This window comes from Hylobates moloch, unplaced genomic scaffold, assembly GCF_009828535.3.
Source record: "Hylobates moloch isolate HMO894 unplaced genomic scaffold, HMol_V3 SCAFFOLD_1, whole genome shotgun sequence".
Lineage (NCBI taxonomy): Eukaryota > Metazoa > Chordata > Mammalia > Primates > Hylobatidae > Hylobates > Hylobates moloch.
In genome coordinates this window covers 61505980-61522175 of record NW_026652276.1, presented here as the reverse complement: position 1 = coordinate 61522175, position 16196 = coordinate 61505980, and the positions used below count along the sequence as shown (strand labels likewise).

At 36.6% G+C, this 16196-nt stretch overlaps 1 long non-coding RNA gene across 1 annotated transcript in view; it reads left to right on the top strand.

Moving 5' to 3' along the window:
- The window catches only part of LOC116809510 (uncharacterized), a 183910-nt gene extending 168460 nt beyond the window's left edge, over positions 1-15450 (top strand). The window contains exon 3 of the long non-coding RNA XR_004369869.1: positions 14790-15450. This is a non-coding gene — a long non-coding RNA (uncharacterized LOC116809510). The remainder of the gene's footprint in view (positions 1-14789) is intronic.
- Positions 15451-16196: the final 746 nt, after the last annotated feature.

Sequence of the window (16196 nt, the reverse complement as noted above, 5' to 3'; positions counted from 1 at the left end):
TATGAGAATGGCGTATACTAAAGGTTATCTAAACAAACGACTATCTATTTTTCAAATTGGCTAGTTGGGAAATGGTAGTGGGGAATATGGAAGAGTGAGTAGAAGAGATGTAAATCTTGATTTGTTATAATTGAAAATCAGCGAGTGATGACTACAGTTTAAAAATTCATGAAATTGCAGGATAAGCCCTTTGAGAGTCATGGGACAAGGCACTACTATTTCCTTGTAAATAATGCAGCACTATTCGACTTTTAAAACCACATGTACATATTTTTAAATAAAAATTAAAAGTGTATATGCTAATATAATTATCATAATAAATATGAAGGAGAAATATTAGAAATCTTGAGTGATTACTTAAACTAGCTTTAAGTTGATCCAAGTAATACATTACTTTTCTGTTTTAGCTTGGTTCCCTTTGGGGTGAAAATTGTGTGAAAGAGCTTTGGGAGGGAGAGTTTATGGGAATAACACTAACAAGAGAGTAAAGGAATCAAGACAGGACAAAGGAAAAAAATAAACTAAGAAGCAATTGTAGTGAGTAACTTGCAAGTAGTCTTGGTACTAAGCTAGACCTCCAGAGATGCCCCAGATAAAACAAGGGGCCAGGGCTTTAACTCCATTGACCAGTCACTGGATGAAGACTGACGCCAAAGACGAAGTGTAGCATTGGACATAACATTATGGCAGCTTCCTTTGAAAGAAAGAAATTCTTGGAGAAGAATTCCACTCTGAGCCATTAGCCAACAGCGCTAGCTGCTGAAAATGAGTGCCTAGGTTCTGATGGGGGGATTTGGATCGTAGGCAGGAATATTTACTAAAACCCTTCTGTTATTCACAGATCAAGTTGCAGAGTTTTATTCGTCAATTTTGGGAAATTTAAAAGCTTTTTCATATTTAAAAAAATACAAATTAAAAACACATTTTGAGATAGTAGATAACTTCCAGACATGGATTACAATTGTTCATTTCCTCCATAGTGCTACTAAAAGCATACTGGAAACAGTACTTCTGTAAGCTAATCATAAAATGGAATAAAATTTCTCTTGGAAAATGCATTCAGAGTTCTCCTCTTGAATATATGGGTGGGCATGTCTTTTTACAATAGCCATTTGCCGCGGGAGTGGGAAATTCCACTTTTCCTGATGGGTATCTATGGGAACTGCTCCTCCAAAGTCCTGGAAGTAAGAACGTGACAAAATAGGCGAAATAAAGGAGAGAAAAGAGGATTGTAAGCCGTCAGCAGTGCAAAGGTTTCCACCCCTCCTTCTAACTTTCCTGCTTCACCCAAGAAGCAAGTGTAAGTTCTTCCAATAACTACCATCACCTGGGTGAGCTAAGAAGTGGGAGGAGAAGACAATGCCATCAAGTCAGCTTACATCGTGTGCTCTGCAACATTTAAATGGAAAAGGATAAAAGAGGAGAAACTCTAAAGTCAGCCAAAACAAAGGAAAGTTCTTAATGCAGGAACGGAAAAGCAAACGCTGTATGTTCTCACTTACAAGTGGGAGCTAAATGATAAGAACTTAAGAACACAAAGAAGAAAACAACAGATCCTGGGGTCTGCTTGAGGTGGGAGGGTGGAAGGAGGGAGAGGAGCAGGAAAGATAACTACTGAGTACTGAGCTTAATACCTGGGTGATGTAACAATATGTACAACAAACCCCTGTGACATGCTTTAATGTAACAAAAGTTCACATGGACTCCTAAATCTAAAACAAAAATAAAAAAAAAGAGAGGGAAGTTCTTGACTCTACCAAGCTGAACCCATGTTTATGAGAGACATTTATTGCGTTTTAGCATGTAGTTAGTGAGAGTATAATATGTGGCTGGCATTATATAAGATGCGAGGAAGGATGCAAGAATAAATCTACTGGATTCAGACATCTGAGCAGGTAGTTAAAATACTGGTGATTGTCTGTAGTAGGAAAACTGAACTTACTCTAACCTCAGTAAAGAATGTTGAAGGACGTGACTACTTATGTGTACTGGATACACTGTCAGGGGCAGCCTTCAGAGATACTGATAAAAAATTGAAAAGAACAAAATCTCAGAGTAAGCCTGATAGAGAACTATGAAAGAACAGAATGTAAGAGTACGCTCCATGTAACTACTGATGCAAATTCAATATCTGCTGACTGTTAAAAGTAGAATGATAACAACTATAGCTTTAATTCCATATAAACAGAGCTGAAAACCCACTATATGTTTGTAGCCACTTGCTGGCTACCTGCATGCATTCGGGGTATTTGCTTTGTTCAACAATAAAATCAGCTAATTCAAAATTTATGAATTGGCATGTTCCTTTGGGTCTCGTTTTTTTTTTTTTCCCCAATGCTGTATCTTTATAGGTATAACTGAACAATAAGAAAACGTATATGCACGCTACTTCAAAATATCAAGGACTTTTCATCAATATTCAACTAGGAAATTCATTCTTCAACCTTTAGAACTCCTTTAAGCATTATAAATCCAATTTTTAGCAAAATGCTATTTCCAACGTGTTTTAAATAGAAAGCAAAATATTTTTTAAATTATCTTAGAATCAAAGGGCATTTAAAAATATTTATTCAATAAACTAAAACACCATGTCCTGAGTATATAAAGTCAAGCAATTAATATTAAAAATAAACATGCTTAAGATGTATTTTATGTTTAATGGTCCAAAACATTCAAAATGCCTGACTTCAGAGCATCTCTAGAGTTAACAATAGTCCATGTAAGTCAAGTTTCCTTCTTCCAAAATCATAGCTTTGCCTTTTGCTTAATCTGATTCCAATATTTTGCCCTGTCACATTTTCTCCCATTTCAAGACAGGTTTTTGATGGGTTTATCATGGTTATTTTATTTTGGTCACAGCTCATCAATAATTCATTTTCAATTGATTTATCTTATTTATAAAGTGTCACATCAACTATTACCAAAGTTTAGTATTTGAATTCTGATAGCTCTAGTAAATAAAACACTATCTGCCACAGAAGAATTGCTGAGTTCTCGTTGGAAGAATTCTCTTTTGATCTAATTGTCTAAATGCAAGGCCTTTAGACAAGCTCAAATTATAAGAAACTGCTCTTACCCTGAGACAAGTTACATGTGTCTCATACTTTGATATTTCGGTATGTAAACAGTACACAATTGTTTCTCTTTGTTTTATCATATACACTTCATTTATCTGATCATGTATGGTTCAAATACTTACACAAATATCATGCTGCAAAGCAGTGTCTTCCTCTAAAAAGATGCTTTAAAAATATGTGTGTAATTGCATGCAATTGTTTATAAAATTACCCTCATGTCAAGGAGGAAAATGCATATCCATTTTGACACCAGTTGAGTACTATACTCTCAGTTATATCAACAGGAGTCTTCTGTTTTGTTACCTAGTAAGAGGCAGGTGGTCTAGCATCCACTCCCTTGAACAACTGGCAGCTTAGTTTACATTTGGCTGAGCAGCTGCTTCCTCCTACTTGAACTAGCATTGCATCACAAAGCACAGTAGTCACTTGTATAACTTGGAACACACTAAGACGAGACCTTATTTCCATGCTCAAGTTATCTGCTTTGTTCACTTTTAGTACCATTTGGAGTTTCATCCAGTTCAAATATTTTTCTTTAACAATACCTAGTATTGTTAAAAATACTAAGGCTTTTCTAAACATTGTTAATATGATGACACTTTAATTCTTTTGTATATTGTTACAGATAATTGAGAACTCTCAAACTTTGAGTTTGACCTCTATAAAGACACTAAAAAGGTTTACTGAGAATGAATAAACCAAACACTATGCATTGGGAACTATATACTGCTTACTTAAGGGGTAAACATAATGCAATAAGTTTCAAAAACGAAACAGTATTGTCCTAGTATTAATTGATTGATCCATCGCTTCTCCTCATGATACAGTGAAACCCTTAGCCACCTGGGAAATGCTTAGATCTGTGATGAGCTTATACTGACATCTGCTTTTATTGCCTGCTGGATCCCATTCCTGTCTGCTTCAGTATGATCAACTCTTTGTTATCAGGGCTTCTGATAGTAAAGGAAAAAATTGTCTAACTGTCTTTCTCTATCTGCTTCATGTCTACTCTTTTAGTACAGATTATTCATCAATTGCATTTCTAAGAAGAACAAAATTGTGGTAATTTGTTGGAAGTTGTTTGCATAAGCAAACCTCTATACTCTTTGAAAAAAGGTACACTCCCATCATTCATTCCATTTTTCAGCCTTGACCTACATGGATAACTGAGTAAAATGGCTACTGTAGTTGCCAACTTCCTGGGGATGACCCTGCTATGTTTACAATTTTGTATAGATATTTTTGTAAGGTTTAATATAGCAGCTGGAGGAGTTTTATATCTCACTGTAGCTTTTGGCAAGATAAGAACAGAATAGCTTCCAGGCTTGATATAACATGTTTTAAAGTTTCCCTTATTGTATATAAGCTTTTGACTTTGGAATCCTCCTGTTTAGACCCTTACACATTACCTTCTGCATCCCAATCCAAGCTCAGGTACCCAAGGTTTTACTATTTAACCTTTTGGTAATGACTTTCCCAAAGGCCGCCTATGCAGAAGCAGAACAATTCTAAAATTGCTTAGACCGTGATATTAGCCAAAGTGATGATTAATTTTATTTGGCCTTTTGATAACTCGTTAACTACTATAGTCATGTTTGCTAACACATATTAAAAAATCCATTTGATCAAAATTTGATTATTGGACCAAAATTTATTGCTAGATCAGAACCTAGTTAAATTACTAGTGTTTGTCCTTTAAAAAAAAGGGGGTATAGGGACATGGATGAAGCTGGAAACCATCATTCTCAGTAAACTATCGCAAGGACAAAAAACCAAACACTGCATGTTCTCACTCATAGGTGGGAATTGAACAATGAGAACACATGGACACAGGAAGGGGAACATCACACTCCGGGGACTGTTGTGGGGTGGGGGGACGGGGGAGGGACAGCATTAGGAGATATACCTAATGCTAAATGACGAGTTAATGGGTGCAGCACACCAACATGGCACATGGATACATATGTAACAAACCTGCACATTGTGCACATGTACCCTAAAACTTAAAGTATAATAATAATTTTAAAAAAGAAAGAAAAAGAGAAAAGCATAAAACTAATTTACTTCATTGTCTCCTTTTTTCTCTTACATAAAAATCAACTGGCTGTCAATCAAGTCAAAGATTGGAAACTTTCTAAGGAAAAAGAAGCATTTGCAAACTGAAATGAAGCACAAATCACTTCAATAGCTTAGTTTTGTGCTTCAAAAAGTGTCAAACTAAACTAATCACAGTAGGAATTGATGGAGTATTAGCCCTGGATTTCAAGTTATTATAATTTTTCCATGTCTGTCTCACATTTTTGGCTCTGTCAGATATAATTACCTTGGAAAACCCATCCTCAGCATTGGTTCTCTGTTTAGAGCCTCAGGGGAACTGCTATAAAAATGAATTAGTCCCATGAAAACAGACTATTTATGGGTGTTTTCTGCATGGTATTTGGACTATAGAATAGACATTCTGTAACCTTGACTTGACAGGAGTACAAAGTGGTAGATGCACAGTGTTGGAGAAGGCAGTGAATACAAACCTACAGAGATGATTCTGCATTGTTCCACCCATCCCAACCCCAACTCAAACATTAAGAGGGAAACATGGCTACTATTTTCAAATTATAAGAAAAATAAATTTACTGCCTGCTCGTTTGGAGATCTATAACCTTTATACTTAGACAGTTTTCTAAAAAGTGTAACATAAATTATTTCTCCTAATTTATTTAATGCTGTTTTTTCATTGCATCCATTAAAATATTTTACTTTTATAAGCAATGGTACCAGGAAGTTATCGTTTGAATAGTCTGCTGGAGGAGTAGGGCAAAGTAGTTAAGATCAACTGTTCTTTCAGAAGGCTGCTGCTTTCTAGCTGCATGACTTTGGGTACGTTATTTAACCACTAAACTTCAGTTCTCTCTTCTGTAAATTGGAAAAAAAAAAAGACAATGCTGAATTCAAATAATTGAGGATAAATGAGGTAAGGCATATTGAGACTTATAGTTCATTATTATTGCTTTGTGCAAATATAAATTATAAAATGTGTACCTTCTGGTAAAAGTTGTGATGCCCTATTTTATTTTTTAAAGATTTTCTTAAATTTATGTAAACTTCCAATATCGTAAGTTGACAACATGCCAGTTGGCCCTCAGATCTGTTTATTTATTGAATGACTGCTCTCTGGTTTATAAAACAGGTATGTTGGAGGTTACAGTCTAGTAGAGACAGATAATAAACAAATATATATACATGAAATGTGAAGAAAATAACCAGGGTACAGTGTATTTCTGTAAAGGGTAATTACACATCATAAATGGTCCAAGAAAGATTCCCTAGAGAATTAGCATTTAAGTTAAGAGCTGAACGATGGTGATGTCAGCCATGTGACTCATGGAATAAGAGGGTTTTATGCAGCATGGTTAGGTATTGGTCAGAAGTCAGACAGGAAATGGTTAAGCAGGAATGCTCCTGAGTTATTGCTTCTACAAAAGGGATGTCTAATGGTGTTATACTGGAAGTAACGCAGTACTGGACACTTTTTAAAAAATGAGTTGTATTGCAGTTTCCAGCCAGAAAGTTACTTTTCTTGCCAAAAAGGACGATTATAAACTATAACCCTCTCTAGAGATGAGTGGAGAAGGCTGGGGATGGAGGTGATTCAGTTAAAAGGACCTGCAGGGTGATCGGAGCCAGTCACCTGCATTTTACAGAACATTTCAAAGGCAAGCAAAGCTTCAGGTTCAATCTGTTAAAGGTCAAACTTTCAGTGTACAGAGCTGGAGAATGAGCTGAAACAATGAAACATCAAGCAGGGCAGCCTGCAAGAGCAAAAATACTATGAAATGCACAGAAAAGAAACTTAAGAACTTGGACAATTGAGAAGAAAAAAAGTTTGACATACCCAGAGCAAAGAATGTACTCTTGTCTGCAATAATTATCACCCATTTGTAAGAAGGAACTGAAAGCTAATGTCATTAATTCACCAAATATTTATTGTATTACATCCCCGTACAAAGTAAACAAGGGAACAAAGATACTTACCCTTAAGGAACTTACGTTGGGGGTGGGAGGGGGTGGGAGAGTACAGGGAAAACAGATTTGCATTGTGTTAAACATAATAAATAAGTAAATGACATAGTGTGTTAGAAAATACTTAGTGCTCTGGAAAAAAAGAAAAAGTGAAGTAAAAAGAGGAAGACGAGGCTGGGAGAAGGTAGAAGAGACAGTTTGCAATATTAAATGGTTGTTCAAGCCAGGCCTGCCTCATTGAAAGGGTGCAATCTTCCTTCACTGGAAGGAAGTGAGAGAATTAGTCTGAGGAAAGAACATTCCAGGTAATGAATATGCAGCCCATACATTGTTGGATGTGTGTACATTGAAATTTTTGTGCAGTAAAACGAATATTTCATTTACCTATATAATCATTTTACAGAAAATAAAATACATTTTGAATGTGAGTTTGTTCCAAACAAATCATTTTCTTGCCTTCAAAACCACTGAGCTTAAAGAACTCTTTCAAGTGTCATTAGAGATAGATTCCAACTACAATCAACATTGTGGAGTCCAGAGGAGGCAAAGTGAAGGAAGCAGCACTCATTACAAAATGCTGCTTTGTAAAGAATTAATTCTGTCCTGGTATGTTTCACATTAGGTAATATGAAGGAAATGAGTATGTCATGAACCCTCCTTGAGGATATGGGGGAATTAAAAGTAGTTTTGCTTAATATCCAACTTTCACTTTTGGCTTTGTAGTCAGAGGGAAACACTGCTTTCCCAGGTTCTAAGGTAAACGTTAAAAGGTTACAAGGAGACTTGGAAGAGTCAAGGAGCGCTTCCACCAACTATTCCTGCCATTCCGTTGGGAGGGTTGTCTGAGGGGAAGTGAAAAATAATTTATTACTTACTATATTTTCGGTACAAGATCTGTTATATTTTTCTAGATTAAAAACAATTCAGTGAACACTGCTCCTTTAAAAAAAAAGAACTCGAGGTTTATAAAATGCCTCTAAGGTAGGGGAGTGGGATAGTGGTAAGAAAAGCAAAACTGTGATGCAATTGTTGAAAAAGCCAGTCAATTCTTAAGGCATCATTCATGGAACTATATTACCTGATCCTAAAAGTAATGTATCCATTGTACTTTGCCTCAGTTCTATTATGTCTAACTCATCAAGTTAATTTCTGAGAGCTGCATTTCTTAAAAGAGATGTTAAAGGTCAGGAGATCAAGACTATCCTGGCTAACACAGTGAAATCCTGTCTCTACTAAAAATACAAAAAAAAAAAAAAAAATTAGCCGGGCATGGTGGCACACGCCTGTAGTTCCAGCTACTCGGGAGGCTGAGGTAGGAGAATCACTTGAACCTGGGAGGCAGAGGTTGCAGTGAGCCGTGATCGTGCCACTGCACTCCAGCCTGGGTGACAGAGCAAGACACCGTCTCAAAAAAAAAAAAAAAAAGTATAGTGAGGTTATAGGAGTATGAGTCCAATAATGTGGGGGTACAGAAACTTTACCATATGAGGAATAGTTAACAGAGACAATACAGAGCCTTCAAATATTTGGGGGGCTGTCATAAAAGTTACCAGAGAAGGTTTTAGCACATTCCATATGACAAAATGAGGACTAATGGCAGGCAGTTAAGAAAAACAGATTTGGGCCGGGCGCGGTGGCTCACGTCTGTAATCTCAGCACTTTGGGAGGCCAAGGCTGGTGGATCACAAAGTCAGGAGATCAAGACCATCCTGGGTAACATGGTGAAACCCCGTCTCTATTAAAAATACAAAAAAGAAAAAAAAAAAAAATTAGGCAGGCATGGTGGCGGGCGCCTGTAGTCCCAGCTACTCGGGAGGCTGAGGCAGGAGAATGGTGTGAACCCGGGAGGCGGAGCTTGCAGTGAGCCGAGATCGCGCCACTGCACTCCAGCCTGGGCGACAGACAGAGCGAGACTCCGTCAAAAAAAAAAAAAAAGAAAAGAAAAAGAAAAAACAGATTTGGACACAGGGTAAGAAAAACATTCTTAAAATTAGAAATTTCTAGACAAGAAAGTGGCTCATCAGCTAGTGAACTAACCCCTGGTTGTAGGAAATATTCAACCAGAAGGTAGAGGGTGAACTATAGTCACAATTCTCATATACACTGGAAGCCTAGATAAGATGACCTCTGAAGAATTTTTCTGGGTGCACATTGTTTTATTTTATGATGTATATAAACAAACAAAAGCTAATAAAAACTCCTGTTTTGAATCATACATATTACATAAAAGAGTGTAAATTTAGGAAACTTGAATTGCACTTTTGTTGATTTTATCATTCAAGCTATCATGTGCCAAATTAAAAGTGCTAGAAATGAGATAATACTGCTTAGTGACAGAACTTTTTAAATAGTAGTACTAGTTATTAATGTATTACCTCTCACCTCCACATGCAACCTTTTGGTCTTTTTTTTTGATAACGGGCGCTGGGCTATGCAGACCACACACCTCTGCCAGCTGGCGAAAAGAACCTAAGCAGTCTTAGGTTCCTGCAATAGAGGGCGCTAGAGAGAGACTGCAAGGCTGGAAGAGGAAGAAGGGATTTTCTTCTCTTCCCAGTGTTCTGTTTTTCATGCCGTGGTGAGCAAATCAGTGTGCCAGGGGTCCCAGAGGGCTTCCCCAAATAGCAGCAACTCTCCCAGTTCTGCCACAGTGGATGGCCTCCATCCGCTTTCCTCCCCAATCCAGCGCCGGGCAGCATGTTCCTGCAGTAGCTGTCCCTCTCATAAGAATCTTATAGGTTTGTGAGAGATCCTTGCTTCTGTTTCTAAGTCCCTTCAGTTTTCACTTTTCCCTAAGTGCTAGGGGTAGTAGCATTTTTTTTTTTTTCAGTTGCTACCTCTAAATACCTTAGAGTTCTTACCATTTTAATAGTTAACCATCCTATACCTAATGGATAACTAAGATATTTACGTTTTTGTGCTCAACTTACTGTTGTGGTTCCCATCCCCAGATTGACTGTACCCTGACTAATATAAGACTTGACATCAAACCTAAAGGCCAAGAATGAAAACCAATTCAAGGTCTCTTATTTTTTGTTTCTACTGAAACTCTCATACAACAAATAAGGTTATTCTCTTTCCCCTGATTTTGTGATTATTTACGGGATGGTGGTTGAGTGGAAATATGTTTTAAGCATGTTCCTCTGGATACCAGTCCTGCTCTGACAGAAGTACTTGACAAGTATCGCATATATTCATAGTTTTACTATAGTTTGCCTGATTGTAGCCCCAAAGGACTGCTTAGAAATATTTAAAGCCCTTTATTTGTGGAAGGCAGAAGCTTGACATGGTAATCATTTATGTAAAATCTCATGATAAAAAAGAAATTAACACATGTCATACTACCTTCTTTGGTGTCCAATTTAACTATGCCCTGTGATTATGAAAAGGATGCTAAAACTTGGGGTCTATTTTAAATCTACATATCAGACAATACATTATGAATGTGGCATAAAGATGTTGTATATTCATGTTTGTTTGAGTATAATTGTGTATAATGTCCACTCACCTCTACAGATCTCAGTAGACTCTGGTATTTGGACCTGACCCAAGTTATATAAAACAAGATAACAATCACCAGAAATAAAGACTAGGATAGAAGAGATCAAAATATTAAGTCAAATGTTCATCATCTCTCTTCTTTTCTGCCTGTGAAAGAGACTTCTAATTGGTCCACCACACTTTTTCATTATGTCAACTCAGAGTGGTGGTGCTGGAGGTACTGGTATAGATATAGAAGTAAGGAAACTAGATAACTATAGTGATCTTGCCCTACAATAGAAAAGAAATGTAGGGGGCAAAGGAGGAAAAGAAATAAAAGGACCTATAGTTGTTAACAGAGGGAACAAGCAAGTGGGAGAAGGGGAGAAGTAAGGATTGACACAGAAGAGCCAAGGAGAATCTGACACAGGAGAGGTGGAGTCTCTTGGCGGGGTGGGGGAACAGTATATGTGACTGCAGTAAAGATGTGGATCTGGGAGGAAAATATGTAGAGATAAATTTAATATGATTTTCTGTGACATGTCTGTTTAACAGCCCCCTTAGGTCCCCCAATAAACTTTAACAAAGTTTTCCATTGCTTTTCAAGACATTTTTTGTTTTAATGAATGTGGCAGGTGTGTTTGTTTTGGACATGGCAGGATAGAAGAGGCAAACCTCAAAAGGGCCCAGTTATATTCAGGACCCAATCAAAAAGGAGAAAAAGCATTTAAAGACTATGGTACACCTTTAAACTACATTATTTCATTACATATCTATTTTCCATTTTAAAAATACGCACCTTGAAAAAGGAGCAAATACTACTGCTCTTTACAGTTATAATTGTGTTCCCTTCTTCCCATCTCAGATTTCATATTATAATTTAAGTGTATCCCTTACTGTTTAGTAAAAGATGGCAAAATTGTGCTATACATAATAGTTTAACCTATTCAGGATATTGTCTTGGTTATAGCATATACCATACATGTTTTTTTATGGGAAATTATAATTATAGTGTTTGGTGACATTATTTACATGGTTAAGATTCTATTCTTCAACACAACAAGTGTTAAATTAAAAGGAAACATACCAGGCACACATTAACTAACAATATTTCTTGCTTCATAGTAGCTTTTTTTTTTTTAATTTCTGGAACAAATACGTAATACCTGCTTGGAAGTTAGGGGACTAGATAATGGCATACATCTGCCATCTCTTGAATAGGCAAGAATAATCTAAATTGGCAAGGCAGAATTGGTGAGCTCTCATAATTACAGAAAGAGTGTGATACCTTGGAAACTGAGGTCTTTCTCTTTTGTGTATAAAAAAACTGTACAAGGCCTTTTGAAAGCCTTCATTTCTGTTATACACAACTGCTGTCTCTGAGTTTTGTGAGTTCCATTTCAATTAAAAAAGGAGTAGTTATATCAGACCGGCCCACCCACAGAAAACAATGAGAGATTTTGGACAAATACACATATATATACGTGTGTGTGTTTGTGTGTGTATTTTAACTTTTAAGTTCAGGGGTACATGTGCAGGTTTGTTACATAGGTAAACGTGTCATGGGGGTTTGTTGTACAGATTATTTCATCACCCAGGTATTAAGCCTGGTAACCATTAGTTACTTTTCCTGATCCTCTCCCTCCTTTCATCCTCCACCCTCCAATAGGCCCCAGCGTGTGTTGTTCCCCTGTATGTGTCCATGTGTTCTCATCATTTAGCTCTCACTTATAAGTGAGAACATGTGGTATTTGGGTTTCTGTTCCTGTATTAGTTTGCTAAGGACAATGGCCTCCAGCTCTGTCCATGTCCCTGTAAAGGACATGATCTCATTATTTTTTATGTCTACATACTATTCCATGGTGTGTATGTATCATATTTTCTTTATCCAGTTTATCATTGATGGACATTTAGGTTAATTCCATGTCTTTACTATTGTGAATAGTGCTGCAATGAACATAGACATGCGTATGTCTTTATAATAGAATGATTTACATTCCTTTGGGTATATATCCTGTAATGGAATAGTAGAAGATTAAAACTGGACCCCTCCTTTACCTAATATACAAACTCAACCTCAAGATGGATTAAAGTCTTAAATGTGAAACCCAAAACTATAAAAATCCTGGAAGACAACCAAGGCAATAGCATTCAGGACGGAGGCACAAGCAAAGATTTCATGACAAAGATGCCAAAAGCGATTGCAACAAAAGCAAAGAGTGACAAATGGGATGCAGTTAAAGAGCTTCTGCACCATAAAAGAAACTGTCAACAGAGTAAACAGACAACCTACAGAATGGGAGAAAATCTTTGTATGCAATGCATCTGACATCTAGTATCTAATATCCAGCATATATAAAAATTTAAACAAATTTTACAAAAAAAAATCAACCCAATTGAAAAGTAGACAAAGGACATGAACAGACACTTTTCAAAATCAGACATACATGTGGCCAACAATCATATGAATAAAAGATCAACATCACTGATCGTTAGAGAAATGCAAATCAAAACCACAATAAGATATCATCTCACACCAGTCCAAATGGCTATTATTAAAAAGTCAAAAAATAACAGATGCTGGTGAGGTTGTGGACAAAAAGGAACTCTTGTGCACCACTGATGGGAATGTAAATTAGTTCAACCATTGTGGAAATATATATAATTTTAATTACCAGGCCTGCAAATAGAGTGAGGCAAAGGAAACACATCAGGCACAAAATTTAAAGGGATGCAAAAAAAAAAAAAAAAAAACCCTCAGTAATCCAGATAAATAAATTTTGAGTGCAATATTTTAAAAAATCAAAATGAGTACCCTAAAGAACCATGATGAACATAGAATCAAAATGTAAATAAGAAATAAAATCGGTATGACTGATTTTTTTCTTTTACTTCTGTTGCTAATATAGCTCAGCACAGCACTGTTACTGATTATTCCTTATTTAAAATGTTGATATTTTTCTCATCATGGACTTTTTACATTAACTTTGTAAATGAGAATTAAAATAAAGAAATTTTTCTGGCTTCTGCAAAGGAGATAGGTGCTCAGCGAGTGGCCTAGATAAATGATGCAAAATATGAGGTGGTATTATCCACCCCTCCAAACTAATCAATTATTGTAACAAATGTCAGAAATATGTATGTGAATGTTATCATTTCAACAGTGCTGAACACATCCCAGCCATTAATGCTAGGTATCAGCTTCATTTTCATCTATTTGCTTAGCATTTGGTGCTTAATGTGGTGTAGTCTACAGCAACTCTAGTCTAGAACACTACGGAACAAAACGACAGTTTGAACCAAAACTTCTGCAAAGGAAATAATGATCTAGTGCACCACTGTGGAAAGTCTCCAAAACAGTGGAGGGGAAAATCTTTTGGATATAGCCTCTCTTAGAGATAATTTGAATGCACTTTGACAGAACTTGATAATGAACGTGGGTGGTACACTCAGAGATGCTCTGCCAGAATTCCTTCAACGAAGTACTTACTGCCGGGCCGTGGCAAGGACAGTCAGGAGGCAACCCAGCGATTAGCAACTTCAGAGTCCACCTCAGCCGTAAGGAGCCACCTCTCCAGAGATCTCACCCTTCTCAAGGCAGCCTGCAGCTGCTGACTAAGCAAGGCAGTGGTTGAAAGCCCCCATCACTCTGAAACACAATATTCCCTTCATCGCTCCTGCTGAATTGGTTAAAGATTTGTTGGCCTGCATGCCAGTTCAACTTTTTTCTCTACCCAGTCCTGCCTCCTGTCCTTCCTTCCCCATCTTACCCTCCAAAACCCATCTAAATAAGCATCTGCTCCCAGAAAACCCAACCCGAGACAGGGAGTTAAACTTCCCGACATTTTTCTTTTTACAGTATTATTTAGAATAACAACAAAAAAGTATGCAAAAAAGAATAAATATCCAACTGTATGTGCAACACATCTTTTTGAGCTTTCTCAGTTTAGATCTGAATTATATAGTTATAATGATTTTGGATTCAGTTTTTTTTGACATTATTTAACATACAATTCCTCAGAGCAACTTTGTCGAGATATTTCTGTTCTGTAATGCCCTTACAGTATTCTATAGTGGATTTCTTAACTGTCTCCAAATTTATGGCCTTACATTGTTTACTATTTTTTCACTCCTTGAAATAGTGTTGTCATAATATTTATGTACAAATTGCTTTATTTCCCTTTGGATTAATTCCTTCGACAATTGCCTTCCTAGAGTTGAACCAGAGTCCGGTGAATATCAGCACTGGGACCAGTTAGCAGAGGAAAAGGGAAGAATAAAAGGGAAAAGAATGAAGAGCCATATGATTACCAACTTTTCCTTTTTCATATAAATTGAGTGTATTTGGGTCTGGAACAACCTGAATTTCCATCAAGTCCTGGCTAACCTCATTATGTCCTATGAATATTTTTGACTAATCCCACTTTACATTAATCTGTATTGTGAATGTGGATATTGAATTACATTTCTTTGTAATCCCATTATCCAAAATCCAGTTCAGAGACTATCAGTTACCAATGTTCACTGTGAAGGAAAAAAAAAAAAACTCGGAGGATAAACATGTGATATGGTTTGGCTGTGTCCCCACCCAAATATCATCTTGAATTGTAGCTCCCATAATTCCCACGTGTTGTGGGAGGGACCCAGTGGGAGAAAATTGAATCATGGGGGTGGTTCCCCCATACTATTCTTGTAGTAGTGAATAAGTCTCACAAGACCTGATGATTTTATGAGGGGAAAAACTCCTTTCACTTGGCTCTCATTCTCTTCTCTGGTCTGTCGTCATGTGAGACATGCCTTTCACCTTCACCGTGATTGTGAGGCCTCCCCAGCCATGTGGAACTGTGAGCCCATTAAACCTCTTTCACTTATAAATTACCCAGTCTCTGGTCATCTTTATCAGCAGCATGAAAACAGACAAATACAACATGTTTGGAAATGATGTTCGGAATTAAATTTTCTCCTTGAAGAATAATAATGTACAGGAGTGTGTTGAAGATTTTGAGAATTCTCACAGCAAAGGAACTTGTTAATTTTTTTAATCCACCTACCTAATAGAATTAACATTTTAAGAGAAACAGCTTGTGAAACCATTGTATATATGACCATAAAAACTTTTAGAAAACAATTATTATACACACATATAAACACATATTACTTACTAGTAAAGATATACCTATCTTCCTAGGAAGCTCTTTCATGGTATTTCATTAGTATCCCTTCCAGCACCTACCATCCATCCAGGCAAATTTTAGATGTTTTGCAAAGGTTTATGAAATTGCATTCAACACCTGTTAAAAATCACTTTGTTCATTGCAAGACATTTATATACTATAATTTTAAAGAAAGATAACAGCTGAGGGGAGCTACAAGAAAAAGAAAAGCATAGAACTTATGTTGAATTATTTTTCTCGTGCATATGAAGTTGCTCTGTGAGAACAAGAGCACTCAGCAGATGTATAGATCCACTATCTTTTCACATGGCAATATGTTCATCCTTTCAGACAATTTGAGCAAGTTTGGAACATAAAATAATACAAAGAGGCTAAAATGCAAAGCAAAAAAAAAATGAAAATGATTGGCACAAGACAATTAGGCAATTGTAAGAGATGTTACATGTGT